The sequence below is a fragment of the Vipera ursinii genome, assembly GCF_947247035.1.
Source record: "Vipera ursinii genome assembly, chromosome: 8".
Classification (NCBI taxonomy): domain Eukaryota; kingdom Metazoa; phylum Chordata; class Lepidosauria; order Squamata; family Viperidae; genus Vipera; species Vipera ursinii.
This window is the reverse complement of record NC_139519.1, coordinates 4,887,231-4,904,985: the sequence shown is the minus strand read 5'-3', so window position 1 is coordinate 4,904,985 and position 17,755 is coordinate 4,887,231.

Genomic DNA, 17,755 nt, shown 5'->3' with positions numbered 1-17,755 from the left:
TTGCATCCAAAATGGAAAGTATTTTTTAGCTAATAACGGGGCTTAGGGTAAGAACGGACTAAATACACAAAGCAACATATTTCTAGCTGTATGTCAGAACTAGAATAGGATTTCCTGAGCCACTGAGTGTTGATATCTCCACTCCTCATAAATTCTGGGCATTACAGCTTTTCCCCCTATGATTATATGGCATTGTCTTCGGATAATAGAAAATCTTCATGATAACCCTTACTCTGTATTACGCCGGATTGCAGATAACATCATTTACGATTTCACATGACTTTGGAACTTTTAAAAAGAGACTGGACAGCCATTTGTCTGAAATGTATACGTCTCTTGCTTGAGCAGGGGATTGGACTAGAAGATCTTCAAAGTCCCAACTCTTCTGTTCACCTCACTGGACGTCTTACAGAAAACTAAATCTCCTTAAACCAAATGGTTTTTGAATAACTGTTGACCTCCCTAACTGCCAGTTGGGACATTCCAGAGAATTTCTAGTATTTACTGTGGAGGCCATCAGTTGGAGAAGATTGAACTAGCAACATCAAAATTACAAATTGACTTTTGCCCTTTGTTCAATTTGCTTCCCCTTCTTTCCGTCCTTTTCATTTTGCCCACTAGGTGGCAGCATGCGACTGCCATGTAAAATTTATTTTGTTGAATAAGCCTGAGACTTTGCAGTTTTCTTTGAAAATTTAGCCTGCCACCTCATTTTCTGGACCACCAGTTTATACAAGCTTTGAAAAACGCATGATGGCATCCCACAGACAATGGTTGCAAGATTAAAGGGAACACAGGAATTTCTCATCAATAAGATAACAAAAGTACAATTCTAAGGAGAAGAAACTTCGGCATATTAGAAAATGGATGCATAAAAGGTTTTTGGCTGCCAAGAGCTAGGCGCATGAATAGGAAACACAAGATGGGTGGAATCCCAAGAACCCAGACCACTAAGTAATTAAAGCCTGCAGAAAGAAAGATAGAAAGGAGATTAAAACACAAAAGGAAATTTGCAAGGAATGTTGGTAACACAAAGGATGTTTTGTGACTATATGAATAGCGGAAGGGCAGGGCTGACTCACTGGTGAAAACAGTACTGCCATACAATTCCTCAATTCCTACTTGGATAGGGTCTTCAAAGGAGCACTGTGTTCCTTGGGAAGTCAGTCCCCCCCAAGAAGGAAATATTAGGCAGAAACGCACGCCCAGTTTTTTCTTAACAGGCCCAAGTCTCCCTCCCCCAAGCAGAAACCAGCTCTGTAGACATGCAGATGTAAATAATCCAGGAACGTTGGAGCCCCCCCCCCCTCTAGAAGCTTAGGAAGACAAAGACCTAAAATTTACATAACCCACCCAAACTCTTAGGACATAATAGGATTAGCCCACGGATGCTAAAGGGCACACTCAGACTCAGGTCAAAGTTCACGCCACAGGAACAACTCCAAACCAAAGGCTCCAGAGGGTATAAAAACCCACTCCCTACATGTGCTCTTCCTCTTTTCTGCCAGAGCCATCTTCCTGTCTGGCTCTCCTCTTTAATAAGCTGCAAGCTTCTTTTTAAAGCAGTCGCCATGTTGTTTATTCCCGGCTTGGACTGAACCATGATGAAGACTTTTCCTTCAACAGTTCTGGTGGACATAAGTAATGTAAATGACATAGTGGAGTATTGTATTGATAAGTAAAGAAAGGGCTAAGGAGGTGCTCCTTAGGTGCCACCATGAAAGGTGAAAGGCTTTGTGAAAGGCTTTGTATCTTCAAGTATTGAGAAATCATAGTGCAAGAGGATCAGAAAAGAGTCAATGCTTTAAAAGGGGGGGGGGGAAGAGGACCTGGGAACTGTGGACTCACCGGCTGACAGTGAATTCAGGGAACACTTTAGAACAAATAAGCAATTCGTTCATGCACATTTTGAAAATGCATTGATTAGCATTGGTTTATAAAAGAATAAGTGTAAACCCAAGACGAACTTAAAAAATGGTGAATCTGATTTTTCCCCCCATAGAGATAGATGCTTGCTTAGTTGACCGTGGTAAAGGGTGGGTAGTATGCCTTGAGTAAACAAAGCATTTATTAATACCTCCCATGAGGTCCTAGTAGTGAAGACAAGATTGTGAGCTGGACTATGATACATTAAAGGAAACTGAACAAATACATAAGTATCAATTTTTATTTCATTTGTGTCCCACCTTTATTGTTTTTGCAAATAACTCAAGATGGCGAACATATCCAACATCTTCCTCCTTTTTTACCCCCTTTTCATGCCTTAGATGATCCCCATCTCTTGGCAATTGCACCCAGCCGGCTTTTGTGCCTAAAGCGGGATTAAAACTCGCTATCTGCCACTTTCTAGCCTGGTGCCTTCATCACTACACCCTGCTGGCACCGGCCGAACTGGAAAGGGGTATGAAATGGGACTCCAGAGGTCTCTGTTACGGCCCCTGTGCTGCTTGGCGTGTTTACAACCTGCTTGGATAAGGAGAGAAAAATCAGATCTTTTGTTACCTCAAAGAGTGAATAATAATTCAAGAGGGTCCTGACAATCTGGAAAAACGGGCAGAAACCAACCAGACGCGTTTCGTAAGAACAAGTGTAAAGTGGAGAACCAAAGAAAGGTCTGAAGTAGCTGAGGAAAAGGCAGTCATGCAGATATAAGAATCTTGGCCTGGTGATCACAAGCTGTATATGACCCGGCAGCATCAGCCCTGCAAGGTAGGTTGTGCTAAGTAGCCACAGCCTTGTAGGTCTTGTCCTTCAGGGCCATTCCTTGGGCTTTCTACCCCATGTGATGCAGCTGCCCACAAACATCTAGACCAGGGGTAGGCAACCTTGGCTCTTGTATGACTCGTGGACTTCAACTCCCAGAATTCCTGAGTCAGCTATGCTGACTCAGGGATTCTGGGAGTTGAAGTCCACGAGTCATAAAAGAGCCAAGATTGCCTACCCTTTGCGGCTTTCCCCGACTGGAGTGGGGGGGGAGAGGGGAACTGGGCCGCTTGAGTGGCAGGCTGGTGCACATATGCGCAGCTCGACTTGTGGAGGATGACTTGCCCGTGTACGTGCATACATGCTGACATGACGCTTGCGCAAGTTGAGGTGCGTGCACATGCATACCAGCCCACTGTTCACATGGCCCAGTTCTGAATAGGCCACGGCCTGTAGTGGGCCGCGGCAGCTCAGGGATTGGGGCCTCCTGATCTAGACTGCATCAAAAGTGTGTTGGGTCAGGCGTGTCCATTTTGCCCCCTCTATTCTGCAGTGGTCTCGCTGAAGCTACCGTGTTGATTTCCGGACACCATATCCTAAGAAGGTTATTGAAAGATGTGTTCAGAGGAGCGCAACCACCACAGTTAAGGGGTCAGGATGAGAGAGAAAGAAAAATGAAGACTGGAGACTTTGGATAAGATTGCAAGGGAAACGTGAGAGTTTGTCTCAGATATCTAAAGAATCTGACTCGCTCAGTTTTGTTCAGGAGGGACTGAAAGAAGCAGTAGGATCAATCTGGAAAGAGCTGGCTTCCAGTCAGAAATATTTCCTATCTCTAACAGAGAAGTCAACAATAACTCAATTTTAGCATGTTGACATCTCCCGAGGATGCTGTTACCAGTGGATTCCTGACCTGGGAAAGGGGTGGAACTAGACCTCTGACAGAAGTAAAAGGAAAGGTCTTCAAAATTTAATATTGAAAGAGAAACTTAAAATTGAATTTGCTGCAGTGGAAACTTACTGAGTGGAGAAACAAGGTCACCAAAGAAACTATAATGGATGGGAAACAAGAAAGGGTAGCATAAAGGGAGGGGGTAAGATAAACACCTAGGCAAAAAATTAGCTGGGCCTTCCAAGTGGGAAAAGGAAGAATACAAGCTATAAAAACAGCTGGAAGAGGAAATGGCTAGCCAGGAAAGCCATACTGAATTGAAAAACAGGAAAGAACCTATTGTTCTAAGGGGCCCAGAAATCAAAACCAACAATTGAATATGTCTAATATTTTATTTTATTAATGTACGTGTGATGTATGATTTAGTACACAGGTCTGCAACCTGTGGCTCTGGAGCCGCATGCGGCTCTTTCAGCCGTCTCCTGCGGCTCCCAGTCCTCTCCCATGTGCAGTCCAAAAAAAAAAAGTGGGACTAAAAAAGTTCAACCAATCAATTCAAATATGCAGGGTAGGTGCATATCTCGCCTTGGCTCCACTCTTCAGTCAAACCCTGTTCTGCGCATGCGCGCATGTACGTGCATATGTACACATTTTTTTGCGGCTCCCAGTTTTTCCTTTTGTGGGGGAACCGGTTCCGAGTGGCTCTTTCACTGTTTCAGGTTGCTGACCCCTGCCCTAGAACCTCAGCCAATGGGGAACGAGAGGGATGTAGCGGCCGGGACAGGGCTGTCTAAAGAAGGGAATATTTTGGGTTAGAAGTTTGAAGAGAACCAAGCTTTGAAAGCTTCTCTTCCGCTTATTGCAATAAACGAAACAAAAGGCCTTCACTGTGTCTCGGCTGGTTATTGGTCAGGCGAACTGGCCTCTGGTCACGAAGGAAAGTGGCCAGGAGCACATAACACCTCCAACATCTGTTCCAACTCTCACATTCTATGATCTGGTAGGTTGAGCTCAGTGTATCAGTCGGCTTCAAGTTTTGAACCTTTTATGATTAACCTATCTTAATACTTAATACTTGTTTGGTTATAGAGTATTTTCGAATTGTCTTTCCTCATCCAGCCACTAGGCCGCTCCACAGATAACTGAAAACAAAATAGAGGACCTGGTCTTCGGTGCTGGCACACTCTCCTGTTCTCCAAAAATAAATTAGCAGGGATCTGGATGCCTATCTTCACTGTGTTCTCCAGGGCCTTCTGCCCTTCACCTCCATAAATTAAACTACAAAACATTATACGGCAGGCTGAGAAGCCACTGTCGCACGCAGCAAGCCAAACAGCTGGAGAGCAGACACCTACCTGAACAGTTCAGGCAGAATGGGCTTGGAGGTGAGGGATGCTTCCAATGTAATCTAGTGCAGCGGTCCCCAACCTTTGGAGCACCAGGGACCGGTTACCAGGAGAAAGATTTTTCCGCAGACCGGAAGGGGCATGGTTTTGTCTGCTGCCTGCATCCTGTGGATGGGGCTTGCCTTGTTTGTGTGGACCGGTTGCTGGCGTGCCGCAGCCCGGTACTGGTCCACAGACCGGGGGTTGGAGACCCCTGATCTAGTGGATCCCTGCGTGGATTGCCCCTGTGACTATGTAAGACAGACAGGGAGGAAGCCGATCACCAAATGGCAAGAATGCAAGTCAGCAGTCAGATGAGGAGACTTGAACTCATTGGTAGCCTCACACTGCAATGAACAAGGACATCCATTCAATCTTCCAGTTATTAAAATGGCTGGACAAAAACAACCAGGCAAGGGATTGAAGCCTGGGAAATGGGCCCCTCATCACTCAACAGGAGTGCTGATTTACCCCCAGCATATCAAGTACGTAGAAGGTGACGGCTTGGCGGCACAAGCAAACAACACCCAACAACTTAATAGACAGCCATCAACACCATAATCAACATCTAAAAAACCCACATACAACAGACACCACATAAATACACACAGAAAACAGCCCAAAGCACACACACTGCTAGAGACAAATTCCCTGAAGATGGACTCCAGCACAAATCCAAAAAACTCTGAAAACAAAACTCTGGTCCCAGTGACCGACTCGGATTGGATCCTGCAACATTATCCTGGGATATTTACATTTGCCTTCATTCGTAAATTGAAGTACACTTCAGTGTCGCACTGTTTTTTGTCTGAAAAAAAGGAAAATTGAGCTGCCAGCACCGAGATCCCCTTACTTCTAATTGCTAGATGAATCCTATTGGGAAAAGGCAGTAATGAAGAGACTTATGCATCATACGAGGTAGCAATAAATTCATTTGTCCTCATTTTTGGAATAGTCAGTGTTTCTCAGATGGCAAAACTAGTGGATTCCAGTAGGGATAGTCTAAAAGAGCTGGAATGATTAAATGATCTGATGACACATAACCCAAAGCGGCATGCTCTTCTTCACTGTATTTTGAAGAGAGCAAAGCAGCAAGCCAGTGATCCTGCGGAGATAAAAAGTGCTTTTCTGTAAGTTGGAATGATTGGATGATGCCCTTCAGTTTGGCAGAATTATCTGCTTCCAAACTCAGCGAAGAAAGGTTGCCTTCTCAACTGCAAAGGTACAAAACAGAGCCATATAAATCTGTTAGCATCTCTTTTCTAGACCCTGGCATCCACCTTGCAAGTGCAAACAAGAATTTGGGCGTTTTTTTTTTAACGGGGTGGGGAATATTAAGGGCCAGAATTAAGCCTGGAAAAAGCTTAGGGCACCCATTTCACGCTTTAAAATTCTGCTCCCCCAAATAGGAGAGAAGACTTAGGGGGTGACACGGCAGCTACTTGAAAGGCTGTCACCGAGAAGAGGGGGACGACTGATCCTCCCAAGAACCTGAGGGTAGGACAAGAAGCAATGGACGAAAAGTCCATGGGGATTCTCAGTCATCCAGGTCATGGTTGTCCCAAAGGTGCTTTTTCAGGAGCCAACTGGACTTCCTTGTTTTTCTTTGAAGACGTTTCACTTCTCATCGAAGACCTTTCTTTTGTATTTTTTTTTTTGTATTTTAATCCCATTTATATCCCGTCCTTCTCCGAAGACTCAGGGCGGCTTACAAGCTTAGCAGTAGCCTTCATTCTATGTATATGCCTGCTTCTTAGGGCTTTCACACACACCCCAGCGGCATTATTACAAAGTCAGCTTTTGCCCCCAACAATCTGGGTGTTCTGTACCAGCCTGCTACCGGCCCTGCAGAAAAGGCAGGGACAACCCCTTTTACAAGAAGGCAAGAGGCTGGAATTACGCCTGCCAAATTTATTATTACAAAAACAAACGGAACAAGACAAACCAAGAAACAGGAGCTTTAAGAAACATGAACTATCCGAGCAGTTGCCTTCAGCAAACCAACCCTCCCAGACATTCCCCTTATATAGAGTTCAGGGCGTGGCTTCTCTCTGCCTCCTTCCGAGAAGCCCCATTGCCTTCCTCTGTTTACTCCTAATTGACTGCCTCCTCCGTCGGGCGTCCTTGAACAGGGCCAGCTGTGGGTCATCTTCATCCACGCTGTCAGGCTCACACAGCTGGGTCTCCGTGGTGACCAAGTGGGAGGGGCCTGGCTGAGGGCTCTGCGGAGCCTCAAAGCCATCATCAGCAAGCTCATCAACACCCCCCTCCTCCTCCTCTGAGTCGTTCGACCCAACTGCCGAACCCACAGGCTGACCCTGAATCACAACACTGGGTCCTCATTTTACCTACCTCGGAAGGATGGAAGGCTGAGTCAACCTTGAGCCTGGTGGGATGCGAACCTGCACTAATTGCAGGCAGCTGGTGTTACTTAAGGAGGCATCAGCCCACTGCTCCACCAAGGTTCCATTCCCCGCCATCCAGTCAGAGCCGAAGAAGCTTTTTGGATGAGAAGCGAAATGTCTTCAAAGAAAAAACAAGAAAGTCCAGTTGCCTCCTGAAAAAGCACCTTTGGGACAATGGATGAGAGCTTATCTAAGAGAGACCCAACCTAGAATTAAGGAGAAATTTCTGACAGAGCAATTAATCAATGAAACAAGCTTTCCTCCTGGGTGCTCCATCACTGGAGGTTTCCAAAAATAGACTGGACAACCATTTGACCAGGATGGTATAGAGCAGGGGTAGGCCACCTTGGCTCTTTTATGACTTGTGGACTTCAACTCCCAGCATTCCTGAGCCAGCCACACTGAGGGGAAAAGGGAGAGGTTTGCAAGCTGAGCCATGTTGGCTCAGGAATTCTGGGAGTTGAAGTCCACGAGTCATAAAAGAGCCAAGGTGGCCTACCCTGGTGTAAGGTCTTCTGCCTTGAGCAGGGGGGTGGACTAGAAGACCTCCAAAATCCCTTCCAGCCCTAGGAGTCTATGATTCTAAATGAGGCCTGGTTCTCTGCCTCTTAGGTCAAGGAGCCTGGACGTTCGTGCAAAGGCTGTTGTGGTCTTTGAGCCCAAAGAGGCCTTGTGCCTCCCCCGCTGTTAGAGTCTTCCAAGGCTTTAATTCTCTCCTCGTGGTTTCCTCGGAGGAGGTAGGCAGAAATACAAGAGGTGAGTTGGGGGTTTCTGCTGCATCTCTCACTTCTGTTTTTGTGGCGATGAGTGGGGTTGGTCTGCTAATCTTTTTGCCCAGAATGTTGTCCAACGAGACAGCATAGGCAGGAGAGTTGACTCACACAGGAATTGGCACTTCACACAGTTCACAAGCCACAATGGAAACAGGAAGCGAACGCTGGGTCCCCTGCCGGTTGTGTGGGGGCTTCTAAAAAAAGAGTTTGAGTTCAACTTTGAAATCCCCCTTGGAAGGGATGCTAAGGCGGAAACGAGGGTCTTCTCTGCAGCTTGAAGCAAAAACTTTAGGTTAAACGCTGCTTCTACTTGGCAAGAGTACCTTGTTTTTCACAAAGTGAAATTTTTCTTCTCCAGCCCTCCATTAAGTGAACAAGCTGAGTACAGGTAGTTCTTGACTTACAACCATTCATTTAGTAACCATTCAAAGTTACAGTAGCACTGGAAAAAGTGACTTATGACTGGTTTCCACATTTACGACCATTGCAGCATCCCCGGGGTCGCAACTGGCATGTACTTATGGTGGTTGCGAGTCATGGGGTCACCTTTTATGACTTTCTGACAAACGTAGAACATAGAATAATAGAGTTGGAAGGGAGCTCGGAGATCTTCTAGTCCGACCCCCTGCTCAAGCAGGAGACCCTATATGCCATTTCAAACATCTCTTCTCAAAAGCCTCCAGGAATGGAGAACCCACAACGTCTGGAGGCAAGCAGTTCCACTGGTTAATTGTCCTCACTGTCAGGAAGTTTCTCCTTAATTCCAGGTTGCTTCTCTCCTTGATTAGTTTCCATCCATTGTTTCTTGTCTTGCCTTCAGGGGCTTTGGAGAATAGGTTGAACCCCGTTGTCTTTGTAGGAGCGAGAGCCAGATTCAATTGACAGCCGTGTTACCTAGGTGCAAATTGCCATTATTTTCTTCCAGGATTTCTTTATTTTCTCAGTTTAAGCCCGCGGCTGTTGGATTTCCTGGTGGTCTTTCATCCAAATTCTTACCAAGGCCAAGCTTGCCTTTTCAGCCTAAAACTAAGGAGAAATGTGCGGATAGTGAGAACAATTAACCAGTGGAACTGCTTGCCTCTAGAAATTGTGGGTGCTCCATCACTGGAGGTTTTTAAGAAGAGACTGGACAGGCATTTGTCTAAAATGTCACAGGTCTCCTGCTTGGGCAGGGGGTTGCACTAGAACAGGGGTCCCCAACCTTGGCAACTTTAAGACCTGTGGACTTCAACTCCCAGAATTCCCCAGCCAGCTCTCTAAGACCTCCGGGCCCCCTTCCAACTCTGTTATTCTTTATTCTGCTTAGCTTCCAAGCTTGGCCAAGACCGCCCAGGTCCTGTCACCTGCTACATGTCACGGTAATCACCCCCTTTGAACAGACTGAATCCCAAGATCTCCTCAAAGCAGGAGTGAGTTTTTCCAGGACAGGAGAGGTGCCAGAAAGTGCGGCCATGTTGGAGAAGGCTAAATAGCCGTTGTCTGTGCCTGTGTCATGGCTGTCATTCTGCTAAGCTACGCCTCGCAAGCTGGCAGCCTGACATTAGCGATGAGGGGAGGGAGTAGCGAGGTAGGGGAGCAGCGAGGGAGACAGGAGGAATCAAACTAAGCCGTGCTGTCCCGCGAGCGGCACCAGCCGTTGCAAGGCCACGCCAAAAGAATAGGGAATCTGCGAGCCCACAAAGTGAGGGACCGTCTCACCCAAACCATTGGTCAATACCTAATTGGGGCCGGCTGGGAACAGGGAAAGTTGATGGTATCTTTTGTGCATAAAAAAATCTCAGATCCAGCTTTGCTTCTTCTGTAAGCACTTTGGCTTTAGTAAAGTGCACTTTTGGTTAATCACGAACCAGGAGTTTTTCTTTCCTAACCGAACGAGTTGGGGCGGTTGACCCTCGGTGCGGACTTGCAGAAGTTATAAATTCCGCAGTTCAAGTCGTACTAAAAGCTTTAGTTTGACCAGTGCTTTTTTTGTAAAAGAAAAAGGTGCCGGAACACACACACGTCATACAACCAGCCTGGCCTACCCTACAAGGTTCCATCCAAAAAAGGTGCCGGAACTCCGTTCTGGGCGTTCTATGAGGAAAAAAGCCCTGAGTTTGAGCAACATCTGAAGTCCTCTCAACCGACTCTTGTTCATTTCCATTGAACTTGTGGATTGCGTTCTAGGAGGCTCCTTCATGGCCGTCCATCTGCTGGGGGCGTCCATCTGCTATGAAGACGGGCTGAAGAAGGGCAGTTACTTATGCAAAGGGAAGGTTCCCCCAGTTTAGAACTCACAAGGAGAACTGTTTGGGGACTTCAGACTTTCTTCTGTTCTCTCAGGGTTTCAAAACTAAATTTGCTTTGGAGGCAAAAGTCTGAGGAAGCATTGGACAACGCAAGACCTTTCAAGAGGACGAATAACCAGTTTCCCTACAAGCCATCGGTAAGTAGCAGGTATGTTTAAACGGGCGGCACCTTTCCACATATATGTCATAAAACATGCCCCAACATGTAGTTGGAAGCTGTTGGAAAATGGTTCCCAAACTTTTCTTTATGTGGCTGACGAGATTGTAATTTAAAAAATTAAGGCCTACTCCACATCAACTGAGGCCAATGGTTCGATCCCTTGTGTCTTCGGATTGAAGAGGTAGCCTCCTCACTATCCCAAAACTAGATATAAGAAATGGGAAGCCACTGTTTTTGGACAGAGAAACTCAACTTGTCTAAATTGGGGGTTGCTTAGTGCTCTTGTAGAGATTCTGGAAAGAGTATGGAAAAGAGCAACAAAGATGATTAAGTGGCTGGTAGCTAAAACATATAAAGAATGGCTGCAGGAATTGGGTATGTCTAGTCTAGTGAAAAGAAGGACCAGGAGAGACATGACAGCAATGTACCAATACTTGAGGGGCTGCCACAGAGAAGAGGGGGTGTCAAGCTATTCTCCAAAGCGCCTGAAAGCAGGACAAGAAGCAACGGATGGAAACTAGTCAAGGAGAGAAGCAACCTGGAACTAAGAAGAAACTTCCTGACAGTGAGAACAATTAACCAGTGGAACCACCTGCCTCCAGAAGTTGTGAATGCTCCAACACTGGAAGTTTTTAAGAAGAGACTGGACAGCCATTTGCCTGAAATGGTATAGGGTCTCCTGCTTGAGCTGGCTCTAATGCTAATCCAGGATCTAACTATATTACCATACTGGTACTATGCCAGTAAATATAAAAACAAATGGCCACATGGTCAGAGAGCCCAGCTGCGCCAAACCTGCCAACCCCAGCCCTGCGAGGTAGGAACGGTGCTGTTTCCTGCAAAGTCATTTTGCATCAGGCTGCCTTCCAGGAAGGAATGTGTTGTCTGTATGGAGTTGCACAATTCTGGTTCCACCCAAACCTCCTTAAATGGGTGGTGTGGGAAAAAACAGAGAGCTGTCATTGAAGAAGTTAGTTTCCTGCTGTAGTTTAAATTCACAGGTGTGTGTGTCTCTCTCTGTGTGTGGGGGGGTGCAGAACAGGTTTTTTTTTTGCTCACACACATATAGAAAAGATTTTGGTTGGTCTCAGTCAGCCAAATGTTTTGATTGGATTTGGCATTTTTTTCACTTATCGAGTCCTCCCTAAGCGCCTGGGAGAGGCAGTTGCTGTTGTTTAATAATATTAAAGGTACTGTAAGCTGTTATGAGTAAAGGTGCCTTTTGCAACTGACTGATGCTGCTATTATTATTATTGTTATATTATTATTATTATTATTATTATTATTATTATTATTATTATTATTATTATTATTATTATTATTATTATTATTATTAAACTTTTATTCATAAAACATGAAACTCAGTCAACTGAACACTCAAATTGACTGGCTGACATGGGTTGCTGCCAGCATCCTAGGTATCAACCAGGTACCTCCTTAAAATGTAAGATGTTCCAAGTAGCGCAGTTTTTTGTAGCTTTGCTGGAGTTATTGCAGGAAGCTGCAATTTCCTGATGTGTTTTACAAAGTTTTGGGACATAGTTCCCAGTGCCCCAATGACAATAGATATCACTGTTATGCGTTTCATCCATAATCGCGCAGTTTTGATGGCCAGGTCGCGATATTTCGTAATTTTTTCCAGTTATTTTTCTTTGACTCTGGCATCTCCTAGTACAGCAATAGCAAACAGCTGTGTGCTTCGGTTCTCTACAACTGCGATATCTGGCGTGTTGTGTTCCAAATGGCGATCTGTCTGTATTCGGAAGTCCCACAAGATCTTCACCCTCTCATTCTCGACAACTTTTTCCACCCTATGTTCCCACGACTTTTCGGACACAGGCAAGTCGTATTTTTTACACAATGCCCAGTGGATTAGTTTAGCAACTCGGTCATGTCTACCTTTGTAATCAGTTTGCGCAATTTTGCTGCACTCACATATTAAATGTGAAACAGTTTCAGCTTTGTTGTTGCAAAGTCAGCAATTTGGATTGTCAGTAGATTTTTGTATCTTCGCTTTCATGGCATTAGTTTGTAGTGCTTGTTCTTGAGCAGCCAGTATTAAGCCTTCTGTTTCTTTCTTGATGGTTCCCATCTTAAGCCATGCCCATGTCAAGTTGTTATCACATTTTCCTTCAATGTTTTTCAAATGCTGTCCATGCAAAGCTTTGGTTTTCCATCTATTTAATCTGTCATCCAGCCGTTTTTGCTTATATTCTGCCTTTGTTTCTGTTATTTTGATAATGCTCTCTGTTTTCACAGCCTGCAGCAATTTTTCTGTACTTTGATTCACATTCAAACTTCGTTTTTCTTCTTCTACAGTTTGGTGGATTTGCAGTAGCCCTCTGCCCCCTATTCTTGGCAGGTACAATCTGTCGATGTCACTTCGTGGATGTAGAGCATGGTGCATGTTCAAAAGTTTATGCGTTTTCCGGTCTAGGTGTTCCAATTCGGCCAATGTCCAGTTGATAATTCCAGCTGGGTAGCGTATCACTGGGACTGCCCATGTATTAATGGCTTTAATTATATTTCCAGCATTCAGCTTTAATTTTAGTATTTTGCGGACTCTTCTGATGTATTCCTTTTGTGTTGACTCTTTGACTTTTCCATTCAAGATGTTATCTGCTTCCAATATGCCTAGGTATTTCTAACCGTCATCCTTTGCTAGTGCTTTCATAATACTTCTGTTTCCCAGTTCTATTCCTTCTATTTTTCCCATTTTTCCTCGTTGCATGGATAATATAGCACATTTTCCAAGTCCAAAGTCCATTCTGATGTCGCTGCTAAACAGTTGAACTGCGTTGAGTATTGATTCAAGTTCAGTGTGGCTTTTCGCATAGAGGACCACACCTGATAGCTGTCCAGGCCCAGCCACGGGTTGTTGTTTTTGTTGTTGTTATTATTATTATATCTACAAAAATATGAATCCACAGCTACCAATTCTTTAGCTGGTATTGGCTTCATTCCCACTGAGCTGTTACCAGGAACCTGGACGCCATAATGTTTTGGCATATAGTATATGTGTGGAGCCAGGCAGTTGTGGCCTTTTGCAACAAACAGAAGACATTTTTGTCATTGCTCAGATTTTCAGTGCAAAGTAGGCAGAAGATGGCAGAACTGACACCCTCTTTTGCAAATCCAACCCTGGATGAACAATTAAGCAAACTAAGCTTGGCCTTAAGGCTCTAAGGGAAGGGGGTACCACAGCATTTTCCCCCTGGTTATCGTGCTCATCACTTTTTCCCTGCCACGCTCTGCTAAATCTTTCGTGGGGTTATCTTCATCAGCTGTGTTTGACTTTAATCTGCATTGTTTTTTTTTAAAAAAACATTTTTCTTGGTATGATGGATGACTAAGGTTTAAAAGTTTGGTTTGAAGGTGTTGCCAGCAAATATCTCATTAGTTTTCGTCTCATGCATGAGAGGTTTACTTCCATCAAGGGTCTGGATTATACGATATTATATTATATAGGCTGGAGAATCCTGGGATTTAAAGACCACACAGCTAGAGGATATCCAGAATGGTGAAAGTTGCCTTAAACCAGGGCTTTTCAACCAGTGGTATGGGTACCACCTGTGGTACATTGGCACCTGGCAGGTGGTACGCGACCATCCTAGAAAAGTAGCGTGGGAGGGGAATGAGCTAAACCGGTGGCAGCATCACACAAGCCTGAGCGAGAGACGGCTGGAGCTGCAGGGCTGTCGGGGCTCAGCGGAAGCGCCAGGATCAGCGCCAGGCTCCAGCTGGAGTTCAGCGCTGATCCTGGTGCTTCTGCTGAGCCCAGAAGAAGCGCCGATCAGCTGGAATGTTGGAGCATCTCCAGGGTCTTGTGACTTACATTCAGATGCTTGGCAACTGATTCATATTTATGACGGTCACAGTGTTCCAGGGTCATGTGAAGTGACCAAAACCTGCTGCAACCACCCAGCAGATGGGGGGGGGAATAAAAACCAAACACCCCTCGACCCCCCCCCCCCCCGCTGCCAATCCTCAACAGAAATGCTCACAACAATGAAAACCTCAGACAGGAGGAAGAGCGCCGCCGGGTGGGCAGACAGGCGTCTTGCTCGGCTGTGGATTGGGGGGCACTTTTTTCAGTGCCATTGTAACTTCGAACAGTCATGAAGCGTACTGTTGTAAGTCGAGGACTACCTGTACTTCATCACTTTTTTCCTTTTTTTTGTCATCAAGTTTTTGACACCTTGCTAGGCGACTGGTGGTCCTCGGATGTTGCCATATCCTAAAAGTGGTACAATGGGTGAAAAGGTTGAAAAGCCCTGGCCTTAAACTACAACTTGTTTAATTATGGCTGTTGACCCAATCATTAGTTCACACAAATTCTAATTTATGTATCCCACTGATTGGGGTCACAACAGCAAATATATATTTGTAAAAGGGGAGGAGAATTTACTGCTTTTTCCTCCTGTTTTCAGTGCCTAGCTGGGGTGGATTCTGTATGTTAAATATTAAATTTATTTAGCATTTGGATTAACTTTTTTTTCTTTTTTTGTATACCATTTTTTTCTTTTTTGATGTTAGTGCTGAACGTCTGCTTTTGTTTTGTTTCGTTTGTTTTTCTGTTTTGCATTTTACTTTTTATGGCAGAACAATAAATAAAAATTATAAAAAAGAAGAAAGTCTATGCCTTTGCAGGACACCAGGTTGCGAAAGTGGGCTCAACATGAGGGGTGCATCCAGAGCAAATAAAAGTCGAGACCCCCTCTTCTTGAGTGACAGTGGGGTCTTTAAGGAAGGGGAATAAATGACATTTAGCTATATATGATAATGATGTGAGTTGTGTCTGACTTTTGGCACTTCTATGGGCTGGGTCTCCACATCTTCTGATCTTGCGCTACTTCGTTGAGTTTTTCATAACTCACCTCAAATTATTGCCAAGAAAAATCCAAGCTTATTATGATGTTAAATTGATCATTGTGCATGTGCAAGAACACACGTTAAGCGCCATGCCTCAGCCTAAGTCGGTGGGGGAAAGTTCAAAAAAATGAATATGAGGTCCAAACCCATGCAAATCAAGCACGCTCTTATATGTGTCATGTATGCAACACATATACCACAAAAAGAAGGACAAGGCTTGCATTTCATTGAGTGCTCATGGTTTTATAAGTGAAATTGTCGGAGTGGAGCAGGCTGCAACCGAGGGTGAGGTCAAATGCACCATCAGTTTGGAGTCTCTACAACAGGGACACGGTGGCTCAGTGGGTTAGGATGCTGAGCTTGTTGATCAGAAGGTCGGCAGTTTGGGGGGTTGAATCCCGAGTAACAGAGTGAGTGCCTGTTACTCGTCCCAGCTTCTGCCAACCTAGCTGTTTGAAAGCACATAAAAAATGCAAGTAGAAAAATAGGGACCACTCCGGTGGGAAGGTAACATTGTTCCGTGCGCCTTTGGCGTCTAGTCATGCCGGCCACATGACCACGGAGACATCCTCGGACAAGCGCTGGCTCTTCGGCTTTGAAACGGAGATGAGCACCAGCCCCGAGAGTTGGAAACGACTAGCACGTCTGTGTGGGGGAACCTTTACCTTTACCTTTACTTACAACCCTATATGAGATCGAAGTACAGTTCCCCCCCCTCCACATACTTCTTGAAGTCTGTTGACTCTTATCTGGTGCCAACTTGCCTTGACCGTTAGGAGTTCAGAGTCCTGTGTATAGGTAGTGTGAAATAAACTCGTAGCACTTTTGAATTTTAATCTTGGTTCCTGACCTCTTGCACCTGACAGAAATTTCGGGGGGAAAAACACCAGGAAAAAGTGTCCAACTTTTAACTTTTCCACTGGTTCCTGAAATAGCTTGGAGATTTATTCAACAACTGCTTGGTTGCTTGCTGCTCTGCTGATGAAGTTTAAAAAAGGGGGGGGCGTAATTTGAAGGGAGGAGGCGGTGCACAATCCCCAACTGGAGGGAGGGCAAGTGTTTGTCTACCATAAAATGAGTCACCTTGAGCAACCCATAAGATAGAAAAAACCACATCTGACACGTACCAGGAACAGATGGGAAGGAGGTTGCCTTCCTGGGGGGGGGGGGGGGCTGGGGGCCAGCAGAGGCTTACGTCAGGCCCTCTTGCGCTTGAGAAATGATTAATGGCCTATACCAGGGGTCGGCAACCTCGGCTCTTTTATGACTCGTGGACTTCAACTCCCAGAATTCCTGAGCCAGCTATGCTGGCTCAGGAATTCTGGGAGTTGAAGTCCACGAGTCATAAAAGAGCCGAGGTTGCCGACCCCTGGCCTATACAGAACTTGTGCTAAAGCAAACTGGCCCCGCGGATCAGGCCTAGGTAGGACGAACTCTTGAAATGTCAAGTCTTTCGCATACTGCGAACGATCAATGTAATTGCCGAATGCCTATAGATAGGTGGGTGGGGAAAGGACCTGGGTGCAGCTTTAGTCCTTTGTCGAGAGATTTAGGTGAAGTTTAGTCCCACCATGCAAACAGAAAGCAATGTCCCCCCCCTCCCCCCTTTGTGGGCAGAAGGATGAGCAGAGGACAGGGCAGGTCTTCTTCTTTATCTCCCTTCTGGGGACTGAAACCATCCTTGCAAGTGTCCTTCTGCCGGTTGGCAACCCAGCCCTTACGGGCATCTCGTCTAACGGGAGGGTTTTTCCTTCTGCCCGTTCACTGAATCTGCAAGCAGGAGGCTGAAAGTTGACTTACCTTGCCAGGTTTCTTTGCCCTGCTGAGTTTTTCTGAGCCAGGCTGGCGTGATGGTGGCAGTATTGGACTGGCACCAGACACACACACACACACACACACACATACCCCTCAGGTTCAAGCCGAACCTTAGTGATGTCCCAAAGGTGTTTTTCCAAAAGGCAACTGGACTTTTTTTTTGTTTTCCTTTGAAAACGTTTTCCCTCATCCAAGAAACGTCTTCAGAACTTCTCATCCAAGAAGATTCTTCAGAACTGAAGACGTTTCTTGGATGAGAAGCAAAACGTCTTCAAAGAAAAGAAAAGAAAAAACAAGAAAGGCCAGTTGCCTTTTGGAAAAGCAGCTTTGGGACAACCACGACCTGGATGGTTGAGAGTCTCTGTAGATGGAGACTCCTACAGGATGTTAGGCCAATCACGGTCTCAGCCCAATACAGCTCACCGTCTTCTGGTGGTGGTGAAAAGATGGAGGAAAGAACAC